Below are 8676 nucleotides of genomic sequence, written 5' to 3'. Positions count from 1 at the left end.
GCACATCCTGTCCCCACAATATGAAACTTCATCAAATTACTTGCCCATGTTCTGCTCTTTAATTTATATTTGCATCAATGTGATCCACAAAAATGAGGGCAGGCTCAGAAGGTTTTGAATTTCATAAATGTAGAGACACGTTAAGTACTCTTTGTCACTTGCTCATACGAGAATAGTGCTTTTGTGTGAGTCAGAAAAAGATGCCTCTTTCTCAAGACACTTTACTTTTATTCATCAGAGAAGGGCTGTAATAAATGTACAAATCTGTACAGTGAGGGGTGTCCCCTGAATTGGGGTGGCCTTGTGCAGTGCCCAACCTGGACAATCAAACAGCAGCCCTGCTTGTCTCCTATCTTCACTGTTTTTCAAACACAGCTTCAATAAAACTTTCTCCCACTCATAGGCTTTCTCATATCTCTAGACCAGGGGTGTCCAAACCTTTTTCAACGGTTTTCACCAAGGGCCATATGCAGTAAAATACACAAACAGCCGGGCCCCTCACTCGAGGTGAAGTACGTATTGCCTCACTTGGTTTATTTAAGTAAACTAAATATATTTTTGGAATTTGCTGCGGGCCAATTAAAAGTGGATGTGGGCTGCAGTTGGCCCGCGGGCCGCAGTTCTGACACCCCAGCTCTAGACCAATGATTCTCATATGAAAATTCTTGGGGTGGTAGTGCAGGGGGCTGTTTCAAAGGTTGCAGACCTCAGCATACAGGTAGCTCTCCCCTTCTTCTCTTCTACCCCTCCCCCACCCCCAAACTCAGGCTGAGCTAATAGATATAGAAGTCCACAAAGCTCAGTTGTGTGGCCTTAAAAACCTTTGGTTTCTTGACCATGCGATGTGCCCTGTCCTGGGAGCGCGTTATGATGGAGGCACTAATGTCTGAGATAAGAAGGGAGCGCTTGGAGCATTTCCCAGCAAGGTAGTGCTTGAACTGTTCTTCTAAGTGTCCTGTTCCAGCCTCCCCGCTGCCTCCTGCGCACCCCAGAAACTCATGCCGTGGAAGGATATCCTGATCCACCAGGGGGCTCCTCCATTTTGCCACCCAGCCTCAGCCAGGCCTCTGTAGCTTCTTGCCCCAGAGACTTTCAAAAAGGACATTTTCCCTGTCCTTGGACATCTGAACACACACGGTAAAATAGTTATTAAACAAACAATAATATTACTAGCCACTGTTTATTGAGTGCTTGCTAGGGGTCAGGCATAGTATTAAATGTTGTTCATGTTTTATTGACTACTCTCAATAACCTTGTGAGATAGACATTATTCTGTCCCCTTTGTGGTTAAATGCAGGCCTGGGGATGTTTAGGAATGTGCTGTGCTCCGAGAAGCCTGGCTGTGCTGCGCACACAGCCAGCAGGTGGAAGAATTTAGTCCGAGTCCGTTGACTCACGTGCACGCTCTGAAATGCTGCGTTCTACCACGGCCAAGAGCACAGTAGCTCGGTGGCCTTGATCTAGTTACTTAACCTCTCTGAGCCTCAATCTTCTTGTCTATAAAATGAGGGTGACGACAGCTGTCTTGTTACTCTATGCCAAAGTCAAATGGCATAGTATTTGGTGGCACCTAGTCCAGGGCCTGCACAGCAGCAAGGAACTAAGAAATGGTAGTTTCCTTCACTTAGTTTCTTCTCAACAAGACTGTCTGGAAAGACTTGCTTTAATTTTGATTTCTTCATGCATGCTACACAACAGTTATTGAGTTATTACTATGTGCCAGGCACTGTGTTTGGCCTGTTGTCTGCATTTCTATAAATTCCCATGGGCCTGGGAACTGACATCTTGCTGTCTGGAGGACAGATGGCTTACAGGAGTATTGATGCCATCCGATGCCATGGCAGGGGAGATGGTACCTGCAGCCACCAGTGGACGTGTCTCCAAAGCTGCTTAAGGGGCTCAGGAAAGGCCAGTTATGGGGAGGGGGTGGGGTGTGAATCTCCGTGCACTGCCTTCCTGCTGGCCCATGTACCAGTCACAGCTGGAGCCAGGAGCCTGGGTGGGGAGCTCTTGGGTACCCCTCACAGTGGGTCTGGGGGACCCTCCCAGTTTGGGTAGAGGTGGCTCTGGGGACTGCCAGCTCCAGGAGTGGCCAAGTCCTTATGCAGAAGATGAGAGCAAATCAGCCCTGGTCCAGGCTACCAAAGATGGAAGCATGTGGCTGGGGCTGGGTAGGAAAGGAGTAGAGTTGTTACATTCTGGGTTCAGAATACACTGTGTTCTCCTGAGTCCAGCTCTCACGCCAGCCGTCTTACTTCCTACTTCACGGACAATAGTAAGACCTTCCATCCTGGCCTTTCCCACCTTCCTGCCTCCTCTCCCTGGTCCCCTGTCGGCTGCTCCCCTCCCCATCCAGTCAGCTCCGGGATCCTGCTCCGACAGTTCCCATTCCTCCTTCCACATCTCCAGCCGTTCCCCTTCTCCTGGCTATTTCCCTCCTCCTATGAATACGCTCTAGTAATTCCTACCCTTAAAAACACAGAGAACGAACAAGCAAACAACACAAACTTTATCGACCCTTTGTTCCTCTCTAGCCAACACCCAATCTTTCTCTTCCCTTTCTCATCCACCATTTCCAGAGTGACCTCCGGGTCCCCACGTGCACAGAAATGGCTCTCACTAACCTTCTGGATGATTCAGTCCCTAATGTTCACAGCCAATGTGTTCTTTCCAGTTCTTACCCACCTGACCTTTCTGCTGAGTTGACACTTCTGCTCACTCTCTACTCTCCTGGCTTTCCTGGCACCCGGTCCCTGGCCTCCCTGACTCGGCCTCATTGCTTTGGGCATTCTCTTGTGGCCAGGTCTTCCCACTGACAGTGTTTATGTTCATGGCGTCAATCGCTGTCTGATTACTGGGGATTTCGAGGCATGTGACTCTAGTCCAGACCCCCAACCGCTCTCGAGCTTCAGACCTGCTGCCTTCTGGATTCCTTCACCTGGGTGTCCTGGAGTAGCCACACACCGACCTGCCCAAACCAGGACTCTGTCTCTCCCAGACGGGCTCCTCCTCCTGTTCACTGCCCTGTCCTCTAGGTCCCCACAGCAGAGCACAGACCCAGTCTAGAATCCCCCTAACTCTTCTTATCGAATCAGTCTGTAAATCCTGTTGACTTGCCTCCTAAATATTTCTCAGACCTGCTCCTTCCCCCAATTTGAACCACCTCTGTCCTGAATCACACTCTTGCCCTCTTTCTCCAGGATTATTTCCACTGCCTCTTACCGCATCCACCCAAACCTGTCCTCCACCTGCAGCTGCTGTGAGCTTTGTTCATTGCAAGAATACTAATGCCACTGGGTTACGGTGACTTGTAGGGGCCAGACTCAGTATGAGGTGATTTTTGTATTTTATTGAATACAGTATTGAAGAGGGATGGACGTTATCTCTATTTTTTGCAGTTAAAAAAACTGGGGCTCAGAGATGTTTGGTAACATGCCTGTGGTCACATAGCTCACTGGCCCTGGAATTTAGTCTTAATCACCTTTGTATCCTAGTACCTAGCATATAGTTGAATGAGTGAATGGATGTCAGATTTTTAGTTATAGATGGAAGCCAGGAGGTTGGAGGCTACTAGGTCACCTGAGAACATCAAGAGTTTTCCCTGGAGGACTACAGGATGGCTGGCTCAGCTACGTGGAGGGGTGAGGTATACGTATGATGAGCAGAGGGGCCGGTGGTGACTCTTTACCTTCAGGGAGACAGCTTGGGGTACAGGAAGGAGTGTGCTATCCAGTCTGAACTCTGCCAGGGACTGGTGGCAAATGTTTGTTACATCACATTTTTTTTCTGTGCCTAGTCCAGAGGCTGGGCTAGTGGTATCTAATTTTCAGTCCTAAAATTTTGTTAAAGGCCCTCCTTCCCTAGGAAGTCCCTCCTGGGTCCCACGCGAGGGGTCTATGTGGAAACATAGGTCAGATAATGTCACTCCTTTCCTTGAAAAGTCTTTAGAGTTCCCTGGCCCTCGACCGTCTACCCAGACTCAGCTGCTCATTCCCTCATGCCTTGATCAGTTTCCTCAGCCTGGAATGCCTTTCCCACTTCCCTACCCACATAAATCCTGCTTCCTTCCAGGCCCAGTGAGGTTGCAGCTTTTCTGTGTAGGGTCTCCAGGTGACTCATCGGGCAGCGCTGCCAATCTCCCTGTGTGCCCATCTCTGCCAGGACTGACTGCGTGCGTTCTGTCAGGCATTGCAGTGATCATTTACTTAGCAGCACAGAATTATGGGTGAGAACTGCAGGCGGCCAAAGGTCCATCGAGTTTGCCCTTCTTACTGCATAGACACATCTGACTCCTCCTCATGAGGGCTGTCTTTGTTACCTGGGTCTGTCTTGTAGGAATGGGGGACCAGCCTGTCTTAGCTCCAAAGATCGTTTGGGGGGGCCTGTGTGAGCATGTGTGGGGAGAAGGAGGCGGAAGAGTTCAGACCTGACATCACTGAGCAATTGCTTTGTACCAGCAATGGTTCTAAATTATTTTTATACAGGACCTCATTTAATTCTAACAATATCCTTTATTAGGTTATTTTTTTTTTCAGATGAAGAAACCAAAGTTCAGAGAAATTAAATAAGTTTCCCAAGTTCATACAAGAGGGTCAAGGTTAAGTCACTAACCCAGCTGTCTGACCCTAAAGCCAAAGTTCTAGGAGCCCTGAGGGGGGCGTGGGGATGGATATCCCCCTGGGGCGTGGGGATGGCAGGAGTGCCTAGATCTGAGCCTCTCTTCAGAGTGGGAGTGTTTCCACGGGAGACATATTTTTGAGTTCAGAAACAAAGTTTGTTAGCTCTGCTCACTTTCCCCTCCTTCCTTTCTCTTCTCACCTTGATGTGGGCACTATTGTTTCCACCAAACGCGTCTGAGGGGACGAGAACTTGGAATTACTGGAACCCACATCTTTCAGATGTCTTTTAAAGGAGAAGTGGACAGTGTCACACCCACATGGAAAGAAGCTTCGAATGCAGCAGCCCCTGGGAGGGTGGACGGGGCTACGTCTCAGGATTGAGGCCCATCTCCTTCCTGCTCTCCCTGCTCTGATCCTTCCTCCCTCCTCAGGGCCTCTCCCTGGCTCTCCTGTCCGAGGGCTGTTCTCTCAGGACTGGTTTCTGTCCAGCTCCCATGGAAGCAAGGTCTACGTGGAGAGGGCACTGACTCCCTATAGGCTGTGCGAGGCACTGGGGCGGTTGGGATTTGGCCTTAGGGGTGACATTCTGTACTGGGCCAGTCTTAACTTTTGTTTCTTTCCACTTGAAACCAGAGTCCCCTCTGTCACCTTTCTTCATTCCTGTGGTGCCGGTCACCATGGGACCTCGTAGTCATAACTTTAGTGGAAGGAGTGGACAACAGTCAGTTACTACAGACTGCCCATTCCCTGAGCTGGGAAACTGAGGCTGCGGGTGGAGGAGCTAACCAACTGGGGTAATGCATAGCATCAGGGAGAGGGTAGACTCCTAGTCCCCATAGGGGACAGTGTCTTCTGGGTGCCCAGAAAGTGCTAGGTACAAACAGGGGCTCAGTGAATTGTGCCTCGGGGGCTAGGGGCTAAGTACTGTCATACTAAACCCCAAAACTTTGTCTACATTTGGGCTGGAATTTCTGATTCTAGTTTTTATAGTCTGGACATGAATCTTTAAGTTCCCACCAGATCCTGGGGCTAAGAGATTTTCCTGGGGCGGTGCCGTCCATTGCTGTCACGTAAGACATGGTTGTTTGTCCTTGGGCAGGTGACTAGGAGATCTGACACGGGAGACCCTCAGGCCTGAGAGGTCACAGGTGTAGATGCAGGCAGGGGCAGACCTAAAAGGGGCTCTGCTTGCCAGGATGCCTTAGAAGGCTACGCAGCAGATCCAGGCTGCCTGTCTGCACCGCCGGTGCTCCTCAGGGCACGGAGTCCTGTGGGCTGTCTTGGCAGGTGGCCACTCTGCCTGTGCACGAGTTTCTGGTGGGCGGGGGCAGGCTTGTTCAGAAGGCCCTTTGCAATAGAGGTGACCCCTGAAACTTATGCTATCTGTATTCTCAGGCAGCTCAGAATCTTCTCTTTAGACCCCTGGAGAGTGAGCTTTGGGGAAACTGAGGTAGCAATAGCCCCTTTGACAGCCAAAGGTGAGCAATAGGGCTGGGATCTTATTATAAAGTGAATCTGAACTATATGGCCCAAGAGTTCTCAGTCCTGTTTGACCATCAGAATCACTCAGGAGTGAAGGAAAAGAAGAAACAAAACCTAAAAGACCCTTGTGGCCTACTCCCTAAAAGACTAATTCAGTGGGGGCCTGAGGTGGGGACTTATCTGAGTCGTAGCTGAGGTTGAGAACAAGAGCTGTAGCTAAATATCGCTTGTCTACATATAATTTGCCTAGAAAGTCTATACTCTGGTTAGTTATGCATAGCAAGAGTTTGTGGGGCCCTCAGCTGTCACTGTCCCCACAGGACTCCAGCTTGTTTGCTTTAATTCAGCCGTGGAGGGTTTGTCCCCTCCTGGAACACTCCTGCTGGGCTTTGCCGGAAGCAGCCACCTTGCCTCTCTCTGGTCTCTTTTCCTGCTCACTAGGACGAGGGGTGGGGTGTTGGAACCTGTGGAGTAGAAGCTTCTGCCACCGTGCTCAGGGGAAGTGCTACGTCTCATGGACAGTCCTGGCTGCTTGGCCTTACCACGTGGGCAAATCCTTATCCCCGAGGTCAGCAGACAGGTTGTTGTCTTCTCCCTTGGTTGTGAGGAAAACTCTCCTCAGACAGAGAACCGAGCGGCTTGAGATTGAAGCAGTGAAACCAGGCAAAGGCTGCAATGGACTCTCTGTTTGGCCAGAAGTGTTGCTAGGAGCTGCTCTGCCTTCTGAGGCCTGGGTGGGGACGGTGGCGGGCTGGTTTCCAGAAGGAAGGCGGGTTCTTTCAGTTCCTGAGTTGGGATTTCTTGCTTAGCCACAGGGAGTTGGCACTGCGTCCCACCCTGTACCCAGATGATATCTCGAGGGAGCTACTCTTGAGTAGAAATTGGTGGCCTTTTCCTCTGATTCCATCACCGATCGGCTCTGGCCGTCCATCTCCCTACCTGTCAGGGTAAAAGTGGGTCACCATTACCTCAGCAAAGAACTGAACGAGCTGTGTAAAATTAGAGTCTGTGGTGAGACCCTTGTCGCATTGAAAGAGAATGAAGTTAGGTCGAGGGCAATAGCCAGTGACTGTCCCCAGAGGTTTAAGGAAGGCTTAGAGAAGGCATGGAGTAGTCAAGCGGTCAGCCACAGACAATGAAATGACTGAGAGGGTCACAGGTTTGGCTTGGTCAGAGAGGTGAGAATGAGGGCCAAGGGCATCGGGCAGGTAGACACGGGTGCGTCCTGAAAGAAAACAAGAGAGCTGGTTCCTGGGAGATGCCACCCAATACCCGAGTGACACGCGGGTCACACAGCTCGGTGTTCGCCATGCGCTTCCAGGGCAGCCAGTGGAGGAACAGGGTTGTGAAGAACATAGACACTGATGGAGAACCAGTGTCAGGCTCCCCCTTGATAAATTCCACCATCCCTCCGGCCCTAGGCTGTCCATGTCAAAGCCAGCAGTGAAGCCACGTTTGTGGGTTTCACTGACACTCTTTATAATGAACTGGGTCACAGGCACATGGCCTTGGCACCTGGAAAATATAAAGTGTCCGAGAAAGTCCAAACATCAGAAAAGAAGTGTCCTGTGGTCCAATGGCAGGTTTCCTCACTATAGAATGCTGTATTTTGCTCCTGACAGGCTTCCTGTGAAGTGTGGGAAAAGTATTTGTCATTTGTGTGAACTAACTTCTCTCTGCCCCTCCTATCAGAGGTCCCTGGATGTTTATAAGTTGGGGACCTCGGACACCCTAGGACTGTACTCACACCCCGAGAAGTAGCTGCTGCCTCTGGACAACCTCCCAGGCACCTTCTGTACCCAGGGCATGGGCACCCGTGACACTGTCCTCCCAGGTAAGGGACACCAAGAGAGGCCATGGCGGTAGGCTCTTCCTTGGACTCACCTGGGGACTGGGCTCTGCCTGGGAGACGCAGCCAGGCGGTGGTCCTTCCATCCTGGCCCAGCTCTCTGTGGGCTGAGGCTGCGCCTCCCTGCTCACTTGCTGTCTGGGGCTCCCTGCCTTGGGGAGGGGCTCAGAGTGTTCTAGTGACTCTGCCTGAACTTTGCCTCCACACTCTGAGCTGGTGGGCTGGCTGAGGGACTGCCCTGTTCTGTAGTGGGAGAATGAAGACGGCAGAGGATGTGGGCCCAGGGCCTCAGGGAGGGTTGTATGTCTCTGTCTCCTCAGCTGACAAGGCAGGAGAGTGGGTGCTATGTGGCGGGCTCAGTGTCAGGAGATGGGGTGGCAGGCCTGGTGCTGCCTCTGGGAACCAGTAGTTTCCTTTGGAGAGTGAGGGGGTTGATGGGTCCTACCCCAGATGGGATGGGTGCTTGTGAGGTGGGGAGTTGCTGTTCCCTGGGGAGGCTGGAGCAGAGGCCAGGTGACCACTTGGGAGGAATGCAGAGAACCTGGAATGCCAGAGCGGTTCAGGGTTCGGGGAATAGCTCCTTATGCTCAGGGCACAGCACCCTGGGGCTTTGCTATATTAATGTGAAAACAGCCGCACGATTTAGTGCAACTTCAGATCCTGCCTGACATTAGATTATAGTAGACAGTTGGGAGGTGCTGCAGGCTTCAGGAAAACCTTGAAATC

Source organism: Rhinolophus hipposideros, assembly GCF_964194185.1.
Source record: "Rhinolophus hipposideros genome assembly, chromosome: 12".
Taxonomy (NCBI): Eukaryota; Metazoa; Chordata; class Mammalia; order Chiroptera; family Rhinolophidae; genus Rhinolophus; species Rhinolophus hipposideros.
This window is presented reverse-complemented; position numbering follows the sequence as displayed.